A 20,164-nucleotide genomic window follows, 5' to 3' on the forward strand; every position below is an offset into this window, starting at 1 on the left:
GCTACAGGTCATGGGCAAAAGAGGGAGAGATGAATTGAGGCAGTAAACAGAAGACTGTGGTGCTGGTGCCACCTTGAAGGCTTTGGCTTCTATGACTACAGTCCACTTTTCAGACAGAGAGGCAGTGGTCTGTTGGGACGAGACAGCCTCCATGCCACTCCATTGGGGAATGAGCTCTTCTCAGCCAGAATGGCTGACTTGCTTGACCGGGCTTTAAACTAAGCATGCTGGGGGGGGGGGGGGGGGGAGATTGGTGGACAAGCACCAGAGCAAGTTCATGAAGCATCAACTGCAAAACCATCAGGTTAGGTTGTTCAAGGGAACCCACTCCTACCCTAGCCCAGGAACAGAGCTTCTCCATGAGTACAAGGAAACCTGGGGCCTCCAACAGTACACTTACTTGCCTGTACACTAATGGTAGGAGTTTGGGGAATAACCAGGAGGAACTGGTCCTTCTGCTAAACAAAATTACTATGATCTTATAGGGACCATGGAGACCTGGTAGGGACTCCTATGACTGGACTACCAGTATAAATGGTTATATCCTGTACAGAAAAGATTGTGCTGAAAAAAGGGCTGGGAGTGTAGCTCTCTATGTGAAGGAGAGCTACACATCCCTACAAGCTGAGATTGGTACCGAAGGAGGATGACTGGAGACACTTTGGGTTAGAATAAGATGGGAACATAGTGAAGGGGATACTGTGGTAAGAGTCTACTACAGACCTCCAAACCAGGAACAAGTGCTTGACCAAGAATTCACCAGGGAACTGGCCAAGGCTGCATGCTCTTGGTGCATGGTCATCATGGAAGACTTCAACTACCTGGACATCTCATGGGATGAGCACTTGACCAAATCTGATCAGTCACAAATCTTCTTCATATGCGTGGATGAGCTCTACCTCTCCCAAGAAGTTTATGGGCCAACAAGAGGCAAGGTGCTGCTGGACCTGGTACTGGCCAAAGGGGATAATCTAATCAGCAAACTAAGAATTGAAGGAAAGCTGGGTGACAGTGGCTACGAGTTGATCACTTTCACTATCTATTGCAAAGCTGGCAAGTCAGCCAGCAACGCAGTAGTCCTCAACTTTAGGAAAGCTGATTTACATAAGCTTAGGAGGCTTGTTCTTGAGGCCGAGAGGCCATGATTTCACAAGGAGGGGAGTTCATGTTGAGTGGTTGCTCCTTAAGGAAGTGATCATAGAAGCATAAGGGGAGTCCATCCCAATCCATTGGAAAGGTGGTAAAAGGGCTCAACAAACCCCTTGGCTCAGCAGAGAACTCATGGACGTCCTATGTCTAAAAAGAGAGGCATATAAAGGATGGAAGACAGGAAACACCACTAAGGAGGAGTATACTGCATTGGTCTGCACCTGTAGGGAGTGAACTAGGAAAGCCAAGGCTGCATCTGAACTCTATCTGGGTATACGAATCAAGGCCCAAAAAAAGTCCTTCTTCAGATATGTGGGGAGTCAAAAGAAAAACAAGGGAAATTTTGGATCCCTGCTAAACCATCTGGGACAGCTGACTAATGGCACCCAGGAAAAAGCCAATCTGCTCAATGATTACTTTGCGTTGGTTTTTCACCAGCCTAAAGGGACCACCCTGCTTAACATGATGATGAAGGATGACCAGGGTGTGAGGGAGCATCTTGAGAGGCTGGACCCCCATAAATCAGCTGGTCTGGATAGGTTGCACCAAAGAGGGCTAAAGGAACTGGAAGACATCATAGTGCAGCCACTGGTGAGGATATTTGACAACTTGTGGCACTCAGGTGAAGTACCTGAAAATTGGAAGAGGGCCAATGTGGTGCCTGTCTTCAAGAAAGGGAGGAAAGAAGACCCAGGAAACTACAGGCCAATCAGTTTGACCTCAATCCCTGGGAAGATTTTGGAAAAAAATATCAAAGAAACCCTATCTTGACAGGCTAACAGAAGGCAACATTCTGAGGGACAGCCAGCATGGGTTTGTTGTGGGTAGGTCTTGCTTGACCCATCTCATTTCCTTCTATGACCAGGTGACATATCACCTGGACAAAATGAAAGAGGTTGATGTCATATAGTTGGACTTTAAAAAAATCCTTTGACATGGTGTCCCATGATGTCCTCACAGAAAAATTGAGCAACTGTGGCCTCAAGTACTCCACATTCCGATGGCTGGGGAACTGGCTCCGAGATCAGACCCAGAAAGTGGTAGTTGGTGGAACTGAATCAACATGGCACTTGGTGACTAGTGGCATCCTGCAAGGCTTTGTTCTTGGACCTGGATTCTTTAATGTCTTTATAAATGATCTGGACACTGATGTCAAAAGTGGACTGGCTAATTTCACTGATGATACCAAACTTTGGGGAAGAGTGTCAACACTTGAGGATAGGCTGGTGATCCAGGCCAACCTTGATAGGCTAGCAAGGTGGGCAGATGAAAACCTGTTAGCATTCAATATGGAGAAATGCTCCACCTCGGAAATAAAAACCTGCATCACACTTATAGGCTTGGCAGTACTACGCTTGTTAGCATCATGACCAAAAGAGACTTGGGGGTCATGATTGGCCACAAGATGAACATGAGCCACCAATGCGATACCACAGCTGGCAAAGCAAACAAAATTCTGGCTTGCATCTATCGATGCATCTCAAGCAACACCCAGGATGTCATCCTCCTGCTGTACTTGGCCTTGGTGAGGCCATAGCTGGAGTACTGAATCCAATTCTGGGCTCCACAATTTAGGAAGCATGTGGAGAAGCTTGAAAGAGTCCAGAGGAGAGCCACATGCATGATCAGAGGTCAAGAGAACAGGCCTTATGAAGAGAGGCTGCAAGCTATGGGACTTTTCAGCCTGGAGAAGCGCAGGCTCAGGGGTGACATGGTGGCAGCGTATAAGTACATCAGGGGTGTGCATGAGGCTCTGGGGGAAGGCCTGTTCACCAGAGCGCCCCCGGGGATGACAAGATCCAAGGATCACAAACTCCTGCAAGACCATTTTAAGCTGGACATAAGGAAAAACTTCTTTACTGTCTGAGCCCCCCAGGCCTGGAATAGACTCCCCCCAGAAGTGGTGCAAGCACCTACTCTGGACACTTTCAAGAAACATTTGGATGTTTATCTTGCTGGGATCCTTTGATCCTAGCTGACTTCCTGTCTCTTAGGCAGGGGGGTTTGACCTGATGATCTTACAAGGTCCCTTCCAGCCCTAATGTCTATGAAATCTATGAAACAAGTAGGTGCACCTAGCATGTCCCTAATCAGTAGCAGCTGGCAGTGATTTCTTCTCAATGCTTTGTTCAAAATCATTTTGTCTCAATACATATGTGTGGTTTACCTGATGGTTTTTTCCCTACTACTGCTCTGTTGATTCACTTATTGCTAGTTTCAACAGCTGTACTTATGTGAAGGTCATCCATTCCTCCTTTGGTGGCCCCACCAGTGGAAATGAAACTCTATATTTCGGTATTCTCATAGGTGACATGGGGCTTGTTTCTTAACTTTGTCTTGCTCTTTAGGTGCCCATCTCTACAAAACATTTCCTTATGTTGTATTAGAATGGTAGACAGGGCCCATGGTGACTGGTCTCTTTTCCCTATCATATTAAAGATAGTTTAGTGAAGTACTGCAGTCAAATCTATGACCCTTCCCTGCATGTTAACTATTAGACACCTTAGGCAATGACATCCCTTTGTTTTGTGGGTTTCTTATCAACAGTCTGCATTTGCCCAGGTGGCACAGAATAGTTTTATAGTACATCATCAGCACTTTATCACATTTCTCCAGTCTAATATTGCTGTTTATCAGTATTGCTGGGATTACATAGCAGCTGGCACTATAATCCATCTGGAATAGAATTGGCCATTGATCTAATAGCTTAGTTGCAAATATGGTATTTGTGTGGCTAGTAGTTGCCTTCTGCTGTGTGTGCATTCTCAGTCTTTAGATTGACTAAAGTCACACAGAAAAAGTCACTGAAAGTCTCTGCCTGTTCCCTATATCCTCTGTTACTGTCTGGACTGCAGATTTTTTTTCGTGGGGATGGGGTAGCTGCAGCATTTGGATATAAAGTGGTACCGTTTTCCATTTCCCTTTCCCTGTTACCCTTAGGCAAAATGCACATAGACTGCTTTACATACACACTGGGCCCTGATGTCTGTATCTTCAGTTGGTCTTTACCCTGCTTCCTGGGATCCTTTGAGCTTGAACCTTTGTATTTGTTTGGAGCTAGTGGTTACTACTGTTTTGGTACTTTCTGTGGTGAACTTTCCCTATCCTTCCTCTTTGGAGGCATTTCTCTAAGAACAAATCTTTTTTCTTTTAATATAGTGTTTTTTTGTAAGCAGAAAGTAGCACAACATTTTATATCTTCTGCGTCTTGGTTTTGGGGGAACAAAATATCCCTCTTTTACAGTTTCATTCTGTCAGGGGTTGGAACACTCCTCAAGAACCATTATCAGCTGTTTCATGTTCTGGTTATCATTTTTATTTTTGAGGTAGCAGCAGTATTTTAGTCACCTCTTCTCCTTTTTATTCCAAGGAGATAGCAATCCCTGCCCAAGCCTTCCCCCTCCCATACACCTTTATTTTCTTATTTTTATTTTTCCTGATCTAGTTCATATTTGGTCTCAACTCTTACTTGTACTACTTTTATGCTTGTGCTAATTTTGTTTTGTATTTTTCCTGGCAATCAGGCTTTTCTGATAATCTTAGTACTTCATTTTGCTTCTTTTGAGGTGAAGATTTTTTTTTGTTTATCACACTCTCCTCTTTGCTGCAGGTTTCAGTAAACTTAGACTGTGCTGCCATGTTTCATGCTCCATGCATCAGAAATAGTCCATGCTAAGTAGGCTGTTTTTTTTAGTGAACCATTTACAATGATGTTCCAACTGCAGCTATCATTCTAGCCTTGTGCAAACAGAGTAAAGACCTGGTGTCTCCTATAAATTCTTCCTTCCTACACAGCTATGGGAGAGGTACAGCATGCTGAATTTAAATTTTAAAATATTGTTGGCAAAACTATTTTCTAAGCATAACATTGCAGTTTATGTTAAAAAAATATACAAGATAGTTTTCAAAATTGCTGTGCCAGATTCCCAGCTCATGTAAACTGGTTTAGCTCTCCTAGAATGGATTCCACCAGTTGAAGATATGGTGGATTTAGTAAAAATGGTGGTATCAGAATGGACAATATCTGTCTGTTGAGTCAAGTCTTTAAAAGGCAGGGTGTTTACTGTAATTGCTTTTGAAGCTCTAACCCTCCTCTTTGAACAAAAACAAAATTGGTGTAAGGCAGGTCAAACAGCCTATTATTTGCAAATCTCCTAAGCAGTGACTATGTGACTATGGGTATAATGATAGTTCTATATGAATATCTAAATATTAATGCTGTCATGTTTCTGGGTGGAAGCAGACACAGACTTGTGAAATGCATTATTAGTTTTAGAAGAGAGAATGAATAGACAGCACACAGAGAAGTATGACATTATCCTAATCTCCATGTAGCTATGAATGCATAATTCTTTCTGACAGCCTTTGAACTGTATAGATGTTAGCAGGAAGAATTGAAAAATTCAGATGTATGATATATAGAGGCTAATAGGTAATGGGTTGGATCTCAGTGAAGAGAGTCAAATAAGTTACGAACATGACTCAGTTAGCATAACCGTTTTGGGCAGTTCTGAATGTGCCTCCTTCCCAGATAGCCCAGTTGATTCTGTAATATAATTTCTATTAGAAGCCAGGTTTACAAGTGCTGAGAGTTCTGCTGATCTCTACTCTTTTCCAAATTTTCTCGGGTTACATGACCTACCTTATCCAATGGGTCTCTGGACCCGTCTACATGAGATGCTAAGTAGGGCTGTGCAAAGCTTTGGATCATGATACAGATTCAGAGATGATTTGGATGATTCAGAGGCCAAATCTACAAATCCAAATCAAATCACTAGAAGCTTTAGGCTTTCTGAATCGATTCGGAGCTTCTGAATCAATTCAGAAAAGATTCAGAAAAGATTCCCAGCTTCCCAGAAACCCCTGCACATGTCTCCTTGAAACATGACAAGCTTTGTGGCCTTAGCAAGTGCTACCATCCCTGCAATTTTCACCCCGCTGTGGCTTAACGCACACACGTGACATGAGTTTTGCTTTCAGGATTTGAGGTGCAGTTTCCCAGAAACTCCTGCACCTATCACCTTGAAGTTTGGCAGGCTTCATGCCCTCAGCAGTGGCTACCATACCTACAAGTTTCATCTGAATCAGCCAAAAAATAACAAAGTTATAGATATTCCATTGATTCCCCATTATACCCTATGGCCGAGTCTCCGAATCGCCAAATCTTTTCTGAAACATTTCCGAATCGATTCAGCCGAATTGAATCATAAAAGCAGTTTGGATCTCCAAATTGAATCAGCTGAATCTGAATTGGCCAAATCCAAATCTGAATTGAAAACTTGCCTGTTTGTACAGGCCTAATGCTAAGTGTGCAGTAGCCTAATAACACAATGCACTACCATGCTGGGCAAAAAACATGCTAATATGCTACTGCACAGTAGTTTTAGGCTATTGTGCAGTTGTTGTCACTAAAACCCTGTGTGCTGGAGCTACTGGGCAGTAGCAGTTATCCAAGTACTAAATTTAATGTGAAATAACTTTGGCGACCTAATGAATATGTAGACATGTCCCCTGAACTCTAGTACATGCTTTGGAGTCCTGTCCCTGGATTGCTCCTGAATCACCTGCTCTTCACATACTACATGTATGATGCTCTGCAGTTTATGGCCATAAACTAGCTCAAAGGGGAAATAGTTCATTGATATTTGAGGGACCTCCCAGATAGTGAATAACAAAAGGGGTGTCAACAAGTCCCATTTCCTAGGATCTCCCTGTATACAGGCTCTCAGCATTTCTTTCAAAGTCCTGTTGAATTGCTCAACATCTGCCTGTGAGTGACACACAAATGTTAGGAGATGCCTTGGCTTGAGGGTATTACATATGGCCTTTAATGTGCCTGACATAAAATTGGTCCTCTGATCTGTTAGAATTTCCTGGGGTATTTCCACCCTGGAGATCCACTTAATCAGTTCTTGTGCAATTTTAGGAGCTGTAAGTGTTTTCATTGGGACTGTCTCTGGAAATTATGTGGCATAGTCAGTGAAAACTAAAACAAAATGATGCCCCTCTGTGTTCTTAGGGAAGAGCCTCTTGATGTCCAGTGCTACCCTCTCAAAGAACACTCGGCATCGGGAGTAATGGGACTTGCTGAGGTAAGATATCAGATACCTGTTGGCACTTGGAGCATGCTTGCCAAAATTTCTCAGTTTGTTAATATAACTCTGGCCAATAAACCCTATGTACAAACTAAGCCTCAGTTTTATCCTGTCCAAGGTGTCTACCCATCAGGAGGGTATGTGCCATTCACAGCAGCATAAGTCTGTACCTTTGAGGCACCAAGACTCATGCTAACTCTTCTCCTTCCATCTGTCTACATTCAATTCAATCTAATAAACCTTTTGTTACCTCAAAATGAGGATAGGTGTTCGTCAGCTCTTGGCATAGGATGTTTTCCTTACTTCTGGCTAGGCCACTCTTGTACATGTTCTGGAACATATCTTCTTGGACCTGCTCTTCCTGGAACTGTGCATCTCTGATGATTTCTTCTAAGTTGATCACTTCCTGCTGTTCTTCCTCAGCCACTGAATCAGACATGTCATCCTTTGCTCCCAGATGCCTCTATCCCTAACTATCCTCCACTGGGGCTTTTCTGTTCCAGAACTTGTTCTACTACCTCATGGAAATAAGGCCAGTCCCATCTCAGCAGCACTTGGCATGGTAACTTCTTGGCCAGCCCTACTGGTATCTCCTCTGTTCATTCCATAAATGTTAACATGGGTTTTCTTTTCTGATAGGTAAAAGTTTCCCTGTGCATGCACATCAGACTAACTGGGGTATCTTCTTTAGCCAGCTGAGAGGTCACCAGTTCTGCCTTTAGTGCCTTTTGGTCACACCCTGTATCTATGATGTTGAGTATGATTAGGGTTTCCAAATTGTCATCAACCATCAGTTTTGGTGCCGTGGATGCCCCCTGCTGGTAGCTGAAGCTGTAGTCCATCTGGTCTTCACAGGTATTTTCTATCTGTCATTCCCTTGGGCTTCATGAACTTGATTCATGAACTTGACTGAATGTTGACAGAGAGGTAACCACTCAGATGTGGAAGTCCATCCCTCTGCTCTGCGCTTGGAAGTAGCCAGTCCTGGCCACTCTTTAGTTAAGATAATAGGGTTGTGTGAAACGTCTTTGTTTCATTTTGGTTTTGGATTTGGATTCAGAGTTTTGGAGGGACAGTGATTCATTTCTGTGTTTCAAATCACTGTCACATTTCATTTTGGCCAAAACTGTTTTGGAATTTCAATGGTGTTTTAGCCATAGACTATAATAGGGTATCACAAAACTGCATATAACTTTCTTACCTGATTTGGATGAAACTTGCAGGGATTCTATCTCTCTATGAGGCCATGAAGCCTGCCATGTTTCAAGGAGATTGGTACAGGGGTTTCTGGGAAACTGCACCTCAAGGTGCTGACAAGAAAAACTCATGACATGTGTGAGTGTGAAGGCAGAGTGGGATGAAAACTGCAGGGATGGTAGCCCTTTATGAAGCCATGAAGCCTGCCAAGTTTCAAGGAGATAGGAGTAGTCCTCCCCCTACCTCCTTTCCCCGTCTTAGTTTCTCTTTCCTTGCAAGCCTGCCTACGAAATAGCTCCAAAACAACTCAAAACAGTTCAAAACATCTGAAACATTTAGGAAACATCCAAATTGTTTCAAAGCATTTCTGAAATGTTTTGGATGGCTTGTTTAGTTTTGGAGCCTTGTGTTTTGTTTTGTATTCAATGTTTCGGCCGCTGAAATGTCTGAATCTGAAATGAAATGTCCATCAAAATTTCACACAGCCCTAATACTTAATAATAAACAAAGTAAGAAAAAATACTGTGGCTCACCATGCATACTGACACACTGCTCCATGTGGCCTCCACCTCCTGTCCTCTCAGTGTTGCCCGGCTGCTCCATGTTTGTCTCTGTCTATGCCATTTGCAGTGTGCCTCTGCTCCATGCTTCCCTAATGCTCTGCTTCACATCTCCACATGAATCTTTGGAGCCCTCTCCTACTTGGAGTTGTGTGTTCCCCTCTCTGGAGCCCAAGAGCCCAGCCCTGTGTTTTCTTTTTTCCGGAAGCTCTGTGGCCCAATGAAGTCCTGTCATGGGAACATATGACTCCAGGGACTCTGCATCATGGTTCTCCACCAGGTGTTTCTCCTCAATGATCCCAGCTCAGCCTCCCTGTACAGCCTGAACCTGCTGAGTTCCAGGATCCAGCCTGATAATTAACCTACACAGGTGAACTCTCTGCAGATGGAACAGGTAAGTATTGGGGCATGCTGTTACAGAGATCTATGTACAAATGCTCAAAGGGCACTGTTTAGGCCTACCAATATTTAGTTAGTAAGAATGATTTAGAGTGGTAAGCTATAGAAGAGGAAAGGGGGTACGTAGCAATCATAGATGCATGAAATCTGAAAAATCATAGATCAATCATAGATGCATGAAATCTGTTTGTACTGAATAACAGGAAATTTTCCAGGCATAAAATTAACTCATAGAATAGTAATTCCTCACTAACATTAGAGTGGTAAAACGTTTATGTAGAAGACAGCGTAGATATGCATCTCATAGACTAACTAAATAACATATAGAGAGAGTATGAATTTTTATGCATTTGAGTTCCCTTGAATTCATGAAACCTTGTACTCGCTTTCTATATATATAACTTAGTTAGTTAGTCTATAAGGGTACATGAACTTGTTTGTGGTACCCAGTCTACAATCATACGACTTACTTTAAGCTGTGGCATCATAGAGCATGTCTGGTTTGTGCAGATGTTTGGTATAGGAAGGCATACCAGGAACCTGATCTAAGAAAGTTGGGGCAGGGGGAGAGGAGGGTGGGTTCAGGGGGGAGGGATTGGCTCCTGGGATCAGGGGGTTATTGGGTCCATAGGGGGTTGTCTGTATAGGGTTGGGAGTAAAAATAGCTTGATCATGGTGGCAGGGAGGAAAAAGAGGCAGCCCTGGGGCTGTAGTGAGTAGCTTGGCTTTCCCAGTCCTGGGGTTGTGCCCCAAATGTATACATATATTCATTAGATTGCCCTAACCTGTTCCCAATCTAACTCAGGTCCCTCTTCAGGTCACCTAAGTTGGATTGGGCTGGTCTTTTTTTGCCCAGTCTAACCTCCCTGAACATCTGTTGTGGCCACCACTTAACTTGACCTAACCCTAGTTTGTTTGATCGAAGGGTAACTTCTGCATGTACTCTGAGATGTGTCTGTGCTAGGGCTATGCAAAGCTTTGGTCCCTGATTTGATTTGGCAGAGATTCAGCCCGATTCAGTGGCTGAATCTCTGAATCCGAGTTGAATCAGAGGACCCTTTAATCTCTCCAAATTGAATCAGAACCCTCTGAATCTATTTGGAGAGATTTGGTGATTCAGACATAGACACAGCTTTAAATGTTTTTTCTACATACCTCTAGGTAGCAGGCGGCTCATGAATGCTTTCATGCTGGGGCACATGGAGTGTATCACAGAAGCATTGGGAGCTCCCCAGCATGCTCAGCAGCAGACCTGGAAGCAGACCAGAAGCACTTCCGGTCCACTTCCAGTTCTGCAAGGGAGCACTCTGGGGGCCCCCCATTCCCTCTTAGCTCAGCAACTGGTGCCTCCTGGGTCGGGGGGGGTACCTGGGACCCCCCCATGGCCGATCATTGACCCAGGGGGACCCCCCCTTGTGCTTCCCGGTGGATCTGGAAGTGGACCAGAAGTATGTCCAGCCCACTTCTGAGTTCGCTGCTGAGCACGTGGAGGGCCCCCCGCACTCCTGTGGGATTCTCCATGCGCCCCAGCATCACAGCGATCACAAGCTGTGCTGGTACCTCAAAGTGTGTAGAAAAAACTTTGAAAGCTGTGTCTATGTCCAAATCGCTGATTCTCCAAATCAGCATCGAATCTTCACATTTGGATTCGACCGAATTGAATCGGGGACAGTGATCCAAATCAATGAACTGAATCACTGTCCCTGATTCAGGCTAAATCTGAATCCCAATTGAATAGGGCCCACTTCGCACACCCCTAGTCTCTCCCCTGCCTTCTGCCTTGCTTCAGACTAACATGGCTAGCTACCACTCTCAGTATATTAGGTGGACAAGCCAAAGCAGTTTGAAATCACTGGAAAGACTGCCATTGACCTTGCCATTTGGTCCAGACCTTAAATCTTGCACTGCAGAGAACAATCCTGCATTACTAGGCAAATAGTCTATGCCAAATAGTTTCTTTCTCTGTTTCTAACACCTGTATTATTTTTCTCTTAATTTTTTATGACAGTCTGTGAACTTAATTTTCATAGGCGAAGACCCCTTAACCACTCTTAGGATACCTATACATGTGCCTCAGGGTGTGAGGGAAGTGTTTTAGTTAGAGCAGCTCTCGGTAGCCAATCTAATTAAAATTCCTGCAGCCTCTCGTGTATTCAGCATCCCGCATTTCAAAATGGTGACAGGGAGTGCTTTAAAGCTCATTTGATGAACTTTAGTTAAAGTATGCCTACTGCCATTTTGAAATATGGGGACACTGAATACACAAGATGCTGCAGCATGCTAGAACATTTGATTAGACCTTTCCAGCAGACTTGATTAATCTAGTCAGAATGCGTTGGACCACATGTAAAAGTGCCCTTAGAACCTAAAGACAATAACTGTAATATACATGTAATTTAAAGTCCCTTCTTCTATGTAACATACATTTTTCAGTCTATTTATTTTCACAGCAGCCATTTGTGTTTCAGGAAGCAATACACTTCCTACGAGATTTGTGTAAAGAGGTTTAATGTTTCTTAATGATGTTTAATGATTCTTAAAAAGATGTGGGCCACTCTATATCTAATATTTGAAAAAAAACTTTAATTCTATAGTATGAAAAGACAAAATGATTTAAAAGGCAAGGGCGGGGCTGCTACTTACCTCAGGTAAATGTCTGATTCTGCTGAGACCTGAAGAAGGGCAATGCGTATACATAAATTTGTCTAACATCTCTCCCAACTATACAGTTGGTCCAATAAAAAATATCAGTCCCAACCCTTAAGTTCTCATACATTTGCTGGATCACCACAGCTGAAACAATATTTTAATTGCACTGGAATATTATTTTTTTTTAATCTCTGTGTTGCACAGAAACATTACATAAATTAAGGAAGAGTCCAACTGTATAGAACAGCTTGCTGTGGAGGAAGACATTCAATTCTAATTACAAACGTTATCTTCATTCCACGTAGATCATATTAAACACCAATTTTTCATAATACATGACTAGAAAAGATATCCCGAAAGCCACAGAAATGGACATTATGTTAAGATAACTGACTTTTCTATTACTACAGAAAAATTTCCTTGACTTGACTCTGAATGCTTAAGTCCCTAGAAATGAATGCTTACACAGCTTTCCTTCCTTGATGTACAATTTCTACTGAAGTTAGAAGACATTATGCAGGTGTAGAATGATGTGTACTTAGAATATTTTCCTTGCTTATTCCAGAGTCTGTACTGGAGTCAGGAGATTTCATACGGGTATAGAATGATGTAATCAATTTTGTATCCTGTAATATATTTCAAAGCAAATATAATGGTGCAGGAAATAATATGGCATAAGCAGCTAAGTTATTTTTTCAGGAGTAGATATTTTTCTTTCACCCATTTGATAAAAGAAGATCATGAAAAGCTTTTTTCTTATAAATTAATTAAAATAACAGCTTTAAGAAAAAAGATAAAATATTTACAAAATTTAACTTGTTTCTCAAAATCTGGGAATTATATAAATGTCAGAATCTTTCCAGCTCCGCTGCCCATGGTTCAAACCGTCTCAGTTTTTTCTGTTCAGCTCTTCACTTTTCATTTCTCAAACCCCACCCATTGACTAAAAGGAGCCATTTGCATATCTTGAATTATAAATATATTCCACTTTTGTGTCACACATACATGTTCTCTTTTACAGAAGAACCCTTGTGAACTACACAAATCAGATTTCTTTTATTATTTTTAGAAAACTGATAAAAACCACTGCTTTCCCATTTAATGTGAAACATATTCTTTATTTTAGATCTAATATAAATATTAGTTAAGAATTTGAGGCACTAACTCTTTTGAGTATAAGGATATTCCACAGCATGTGTTTTTGTTTCTTGTCATTTGGTAGACAAAATACAGTGGTTTTAGCTGAGGATTTTTTTTTTTTGAGCTGTAAATCTACAGGGTGTGATGAAGTCTCAATGTTGGGATGGTTTTTCCTAAATAAAGTCCATGTTCTGGTCACTTAACCAGGGGTGTGTATAAGTGTTACATTTGTATCCATAGAATTGTGCTTAGTGTGGTAGAAATGCTAGGGCTAGGGACAGACATTACACATAAACCAGTTTAAGTGATCAAAAACTGGTTTAAACCTGTAACAGAGCAGATGTTCAGTGCACATCAACCAGTTTGAAAATGGCTGAAACCCAGGCCTGGCCTGTCTTATCCTGAGGAACCTGCAACCAAGAGGCCCCGCGGAGCTGGGCAGAGAGGCCACAGCCATTCACTTAAAACTGGTCACCACCATTCTCCACATTTTCTCCAACACAGACTTGAGGCACCCAGCCCACTTCCTTTAGTGTTTCTTATTTCATCAGTTAATTGGTTTGAAAGTCACTCTTCTTTACTCACAGCACACTGATTATCCCTCAAGAGCATCCTCTGTTGCTGAGGAGAGCTAACCAATCCCTCTCCCAAACACTGGATCAACATACCCTCTACCCCACCTCATTGTTCACTGCAGTGGGTATTGCTGTCCCTCCTTCCCTCCCCAAATCCCATCAAGAGTCAAAAACAACCCTTGCCTCTAATCTCCCCAGACCTCCTGTGCACTCTGTTGCTAGTTGTTTCCTGGCTACACCTTAACCAAAGGGACTCTTGTAACAGGCAGACAACCACCGGACACCACATCTCCCACTGTACCCCAAAGGCACACTTCATGGTCATGCAGCAGCTTCTGGGGCAGCATTTAGACTGTTCTTTCCTGCAGTCCAGGTACTCTGTGTAGAGCTTCATAAGCGAAGGGAGGAGATGGTAGGCTGGGTTCATGATGATGAGAGGTGGGAAGACAGCTCTGCCAACCTTGATGCTGGGGCCCCATGGGTGTATCATCCATGCTCCACTGTGTAGGCAAGTGTGTAGGAGAGTCTGGCATCATTAGCACCATCTGCCCCATCAGGGCTGTCCTGTGTGCTTGGCTGTTCTTAGTAATTTCTGGCAGCTCAGGGTAGCTACAAGGTATACTGGGATTTGTGCACAGGTATTCCCTGTCTGCAGATTGCCAGCTCCAGCTGCCTCCATTCCTCCTTCCCTGAAAGCTTACATGGTACTCTATTGACAGGGGTTTGGGCTGCTCAAAATAAGCTGCACAACTTTGACTGGTTCATCTGAATGCTTGTATGCACCCCAGGTGAGCACTTGTTCATATGAATGCTCCCTCTGAAATAACTGTAACCACTCACATAGCTGAGAGACACTCACATAAAAGTATTGGACTCTGGTCATTACGTACAGATTTAGAAAACAGATATTTTTGTTTTTTGTTTTCTCAATTGATCCTTAATGGGAAATTCTGTCAAATTTAATTAACAGCAATATGCTTTCTGCAGGTGTTTTTTTGGTTTCCCCCACACTCTATAACATAGAAATTAATAGAGTTTTAAATCCCTGTTTTAGAAATCAATAGGTCAATAATCTTTTAGAGGTAATAAGAGCTTTTTCTCAACAAAATTCTTGTTTTTCTTGTCTTCTGCATCCTTATATAATAATAGCAATATTTCATATCTATATCTTCCATTTTTAAAAAGAAATTGATATCTTATAGAATTGAATCTCATGTATCTGTATCAAGTATTTAGTTTCAGCTCCATATCATTATCCACTAATATAACCAAAAGGGATAAGGTTATTATTTGTTTAACCTTATCCCTGTGAGCAGAGGAAGTAAAAGACAATCTTCAGTTTTTATCTTGTTCTTGCATTTCTTTTCTCTCAAAAGTCTACTTTCATGGCAATGGACTTAGGCATCAAGACATGCCATGAAGAGTTCTGATGTAGCATTGGATACAGATTTATCCAACTGATACTCTACTAATTCCACATATAGGACAGATCACAGATATGTGAGCCAAAAGACAAGAATAAAACTCTGCAATACAAACCTGTTCTCAGATTAGATGAATTTGCTTGCAAGCTTTTCCACTTCAAATCATTCATGGCCATTCATCAGTTCTCCAGACTTCAGTATGATATTTATAGGGAGAACCAAGTCATATGTGAAGATATGGTTTACCTTTAAAAAATAACACAAATAACAACTCAAGTTTGGAGGGTACTATGATGGTTATACTACAAGAAGAATAGCGGCCTGAAAAATGTCTGCATCCATTACTGTATTTATTAAATTATAAGATGATGTTTTTTCCCCATTCAACATGATTGCATGTCTTAAATGAAGCCAGAAAATGCACATGGCCAGCCAGCAGAGGGTGCCTAAGCTCTCCTCAGCTTGCAGGGTTCCTGGCCGGCTGGTGTACTCCAAGGTGCTCCCTGGCAGCTTGTGCTGAGTTGCTTCAGCACCCTCTGGTTGGAAACCCCACATGCAGCACAAAATGACCTGGCAGGTGCCAGCATATTGGGGTTTCTAGCCATCATGTGCTGAGTCTCTCTGAGCTGCTGCCCAACGGCAGGTGCTGGAGCAACTCATTACAAGCTGGCAGCCTAGGTGGGTCCCTTTCTGTGTGCTGAGTTGCTTCAGTACCTGCTGCTTGAGCAGCTGCTCGGATCAACTCAGCACGTGCTGGCTAGAAACCCTGCGCTCTGCCAAACCAGTGTCTGGCTGACATCTGCTAGCTTATTTCAAGCTTTATGCAAGAAGCCTGGCCAGCACATGCTGAATTGCCTTCAACACCTGCCAGCCAGACAGCACCTGGGAATGACCTGATCATCTGCCTGCCAGTCATGCAGCATGCTGTGGGGATAGGCTGGCCAGGCACAAAGCAGGGAGGGACCCCATAGGGGCCAGCTAGCACACAGGGTGGAGGGACCCTGGCCAACACATAGCAGAGAGGACCCTGCAAGGGTTGGCCAGGACTCAGGGAGCAGGGAGCTCTCAGGGGCCAGTCAGGTACCCTGCATACTGCAAGGAGGGACCTGACTGCAATGACAAGGGACCCAGTGCTCAGCAAGGTATCCAGCATGCAGTGAGGGACCCACTGCATGGTTTTGCCAATGGATTCTGACTTGTTAGGGATGGATATCTTCAGAATACATTATTAAAAGCTTAGAATCATAGAAAATTAGATTTGGAAGGGACCTCAGGAGGTCATTTAATACAACCCCCTGCTCAAAGCAGAACCATCCTCAACCATATTATTCCAGCCAGGGCTTTGTCAAGCCAGGCCTTAAAAACAAGGATGGAGATTCCACAACCTCTCTAGGTAACCCCTTCCAGTGCTTCCTAGTGAGGAAGTTTTTCCTAATATCCAATCTAAACTTCCCTTGCTGCAACTCGAGGCTGCTGCTCCTTGTTCTGTAATCTGCCACCACTGACAGCAGCGTAGCTCCATCCTCTCTGGAACCACCCTTCAGGTAGTTAAGGGATACTATCAAATCCCCCCTCAGTATTCTCATCTGTAGACTAAATAAGCCCAGTTCCCTCAGCCTTTCCTCAGAAGTCATATGCCCCAGCCCCCAAACCATTTTTGTTGCCCTCTGCTGGACTCTCTCCAACTTGTCCACATCCTTTCTGTAGTGGCGGCCCAAAACTGGACACAGTATTCCAGATGTGGCCTCACCAGTGCCAAATAGAGGTGTATAATTACTTCCCTCAATCTGCTGGCAATACTCCTACTAATGCAGTGCATTATGCTGTTAGGGTTCCTGGGAACAAGGGCACAATATTGACTCATATCTATCTTATTGTCCATTGTAACCCCCAGGTCCTTTTCTGCAGAGCTGCTGCTTAGCCAGTTGGTCCCAAGCCTGTAGCAGTGCATGGGATTTTTCTATCCTAAGTGCAAGACTTTGCACTTATCCTTATTGAACCTCATGAGATTTATTTTAGCCCAATCCTCCAATTTGTCTAGGTTGCTGTGAATTCTATCCTCCAGCATATCTACTACACCTCTCAGCTTTATCATCTGTGAACTTGCTTAGGGTGCAATCCAACTCATCTTCCATATTGTTAATGAGCTTCAAGCAGCGCTATATATTCAATGACATGGATGGAACTGAAGATGATGTTTTGTGGGAAGATGGTAGAGAAGATGAACACAGTGAAGAGTGTGAGAGTGAGGATGGATGTGAAAGTCCTTAAGTGGTAGGATTTAAGAAAGGAGTAGCACTCACCAGATTCTGGACAGAAGCTAATATAGATTAAGTTCAGTTAATGTTTGAATTGAATTGAAGCTAATGTTTAATTTATGACTTACTGGTATTTCCATAGGTTTTGTCAGTAGGTCTGTTTATAAATATAATATCAAACTTTTTCCTTGTATGGAATCTAGTTATGGGGGGTCATCTTAAATTCATGGCCATCTTAGATTTGAGTAAATATGGTAGTTCCTGTCTATCCTAAGAGTACTGGGTATGCACTATAAAGCAAAGAAAAAGAAGAATGTGTACATGGTTGAAAGATGAAAAAAAAAGCACTAAGTAATAGCATGGAGCCAAAAAATAAGTAACCTTAAAAAAAAAGATATGGTTGATCTCAGCAAGAGGATATCAACTTTAAACATGGTTGAACTATGCCACTTTTGAGTCCTGAGTTCAGCATAAAGTGGATAGCAGGGAATAAAAAAGAACAATGACCCCTAATATATAGTATACTAAAAACTGTTAAAGCAGGTACAAAACAGGATAAAAGTGGAATAAAAAGGGTTGTTATATACTTGATACAAAATGGAACCAAAAACAGAGAAAAATTAAATGCAGCAGATCACTTTCATTCCCTCTGCTCAGAAAATTATCTGGGGAAATAATTACAAAACATAATCAGCCAACTCCTGGGAGCTTTGTGTTCCCAATAGCTCTGAGAATCAGACACAGCGAGTTTCATGTTGGGCACATACAATTAGTGGACACTTTTAAAAACCTTGGCCCTTGCTGGCATTGGAATAAAAGCAGCGATCTCAATAGAAGTATCGGTTGCTGCATTCTGGGTGGACAGTTTGTCTGTTAGAGATCTGTGAAGAATGTTATGGTGATTGCATTTTATTTCTTTTTAATGATAAAAAGTTTATTTAAAAATGTTGCTTCTAAATCTTTTTCTGATTTAAGAAAATGACAAATTCCGGCCCTGATTCTACAAGTAGAGAACTCCTACAGTCACCTAGTATTCCTGTGTCTTTAACAGGCTATTGTGCATATGCAACAGCCACTTAATTATTGTAAATTTCCAGAATAAGCTTTTGTTTTGAAAGTGTTCACGATCCTGGATCCAAACAGGGGAACTTTCTTTAGACAAAGTCATCCTTAAATCCAAAGGTACAAATTCTTCGCCTATCCCTGATTTGCTCCAGGGTATCTCCAGCATAAAACTGTTGTCAGTGAGAGGACAGTCTGGTCCCATGAGTCTTCAGTAGGCAAACATGGGAGTACTGAAGTTGTTATAGCACAGCTGGCTGCAAAGTTTGCAAGGCTCTTCATCTAAAATGAGCAATAGCACAAAAAGAAGCATAATAACAGATAACTACTTCCTTTTAATGAATGGGACCTGAAGTTCAGCTATTTTTATTCAAGTCCATCAACGTCTAACTGTTTCCCATCTGGCAGACTAATGTTCAGACAGGAAAATGGACAAGAGCATGCTTCACAGCAGTCTCTTTGAAAAAAAAATCGTGCTCCATTAACTGAGCTATTACCTAAATATGCTCCATTTTAAAAACATACGCCAAAGAAGGGGCTAGATCCTGTAGTTCTCACTTCGAGTAGCCCCCTTGTGATAAAATGGACTGTTCATGGAATAAGGCTCTACTCAATGTAGGTAAAAGTAGCAGAATCCTGCTCTAAATGTATACTGCAAATCACAAACTGCCTTTTACTTCTAAGTGCACTGACTCACACAGTGGTTTCTGACTATGCAAAAAAACCAACAACCCCCAACCAAGTTATGTAACTTTATTTATATTCATCCTATAACATTATATTTATTTTTTAAAGCTGTAACCTCTAAAAGTACACACTGTGGGAAAACAGTAATTTTAATTACTGCTTTATTTATTTCTAACCACATGGTTTCTATTCTTGATATTTTTGGCTGTTGTGTAGAAAGCTATTATTGCTCCTTCTAGCAGCACTGAGCCTTCAAATATTTTTGTCCCATTAATTTTAAGACCCAGCAGAATCTGAAGTGCAAAACATTAAGAATGGGAAAATATTTACACCATTTCTTTAGCTATTAAACACTTCTATTCAGCACTTGCATCTATCCAGACAAGTGCATTACAGCGTTTTTAAAGGTCTGCACTTCTTATCTGGTTACTTGCTTGGAGGCCTATATTCCTGCACTTGAAAAGACACAGATATTTTCACTTGTTCTGTGTTTCTTTGCTATTTCAGTAAAGCCTTTTTTTGAAGCTACATCCAGTAAGTGCTCGTGGTTTTCTTCTTCTATACCACAAACCCCTGGGAAACAAGAAAGATTGACAAAACATACTTGTGCTTACTGCCATCAAATGCAAGGCTCATAATAACAGCAAGACTGAACAACTATTTCTGACATGCAAAGGAATGTTTGCATTTTGTCAGGAAAAAAAAGAAGCAAACAAAAACAAATGTTTTCAAGTTATGCTTTCTTAGAGGCACATACATTCAGCAAAAACATCTTTCATTTACTTGCACTGTAGCTACATGGTCTTTACCTTAAAAATACGGCGTGGCAAGTAACTGTGTTTTCCCCACCTTACTTCTCAGTTGGACTTGAAAAAGATTTCAAGTGTTTGAAGTTCCCCGCACTAAGAAAGAGTGATACATGTTGTCAGTGATTCCAGGGTTCTTAACATGTAAATAAATTGTTCATGG

General features: G+C 42.1%; 1 long non-coding RNA gene across 6 annotated transcripts in view; it reads left to right on the top strand.

Moving 5' to 3' along the window:
* The window catches only part of LOC132250820 (uncharacterized), a 372,117-nt gene that overhangs the window by 320,496 nt on the left and 31,457 nt on the right, over nt 1-20,164 (top strand). For all 6 annotated transcript variants that reach the window (XR_009462457.1, XR_009462452.1, XR_009462454.1 and 3 more), the window contains 2 exons: nt 7,169-7,241; nt 9,210-9,395. This is a non-coding gene — a long non-coding RNA (uncharacterized LOC132250820). The remainder of the gene's footprint in view (nt 1-7,168; nt 7,242-9,209; nt 9,396-20,164) is intronic.

The sequence above is a fragment of the Alligator mississippiensis genome, chromosome 5 (assembly GCF_030867095.1).
Source record: "Alligator mississippiensis isolate rAllMis1 chromosome 5, rAllMis1, whole genome shotgun sequence".
Taxonomy (NCBI): domain Eukaryota; kingdom Metazoa; phylum Chordata; order Crocodylia; family Alligatoridae; genus Alligator; species Alligator mississippiensis.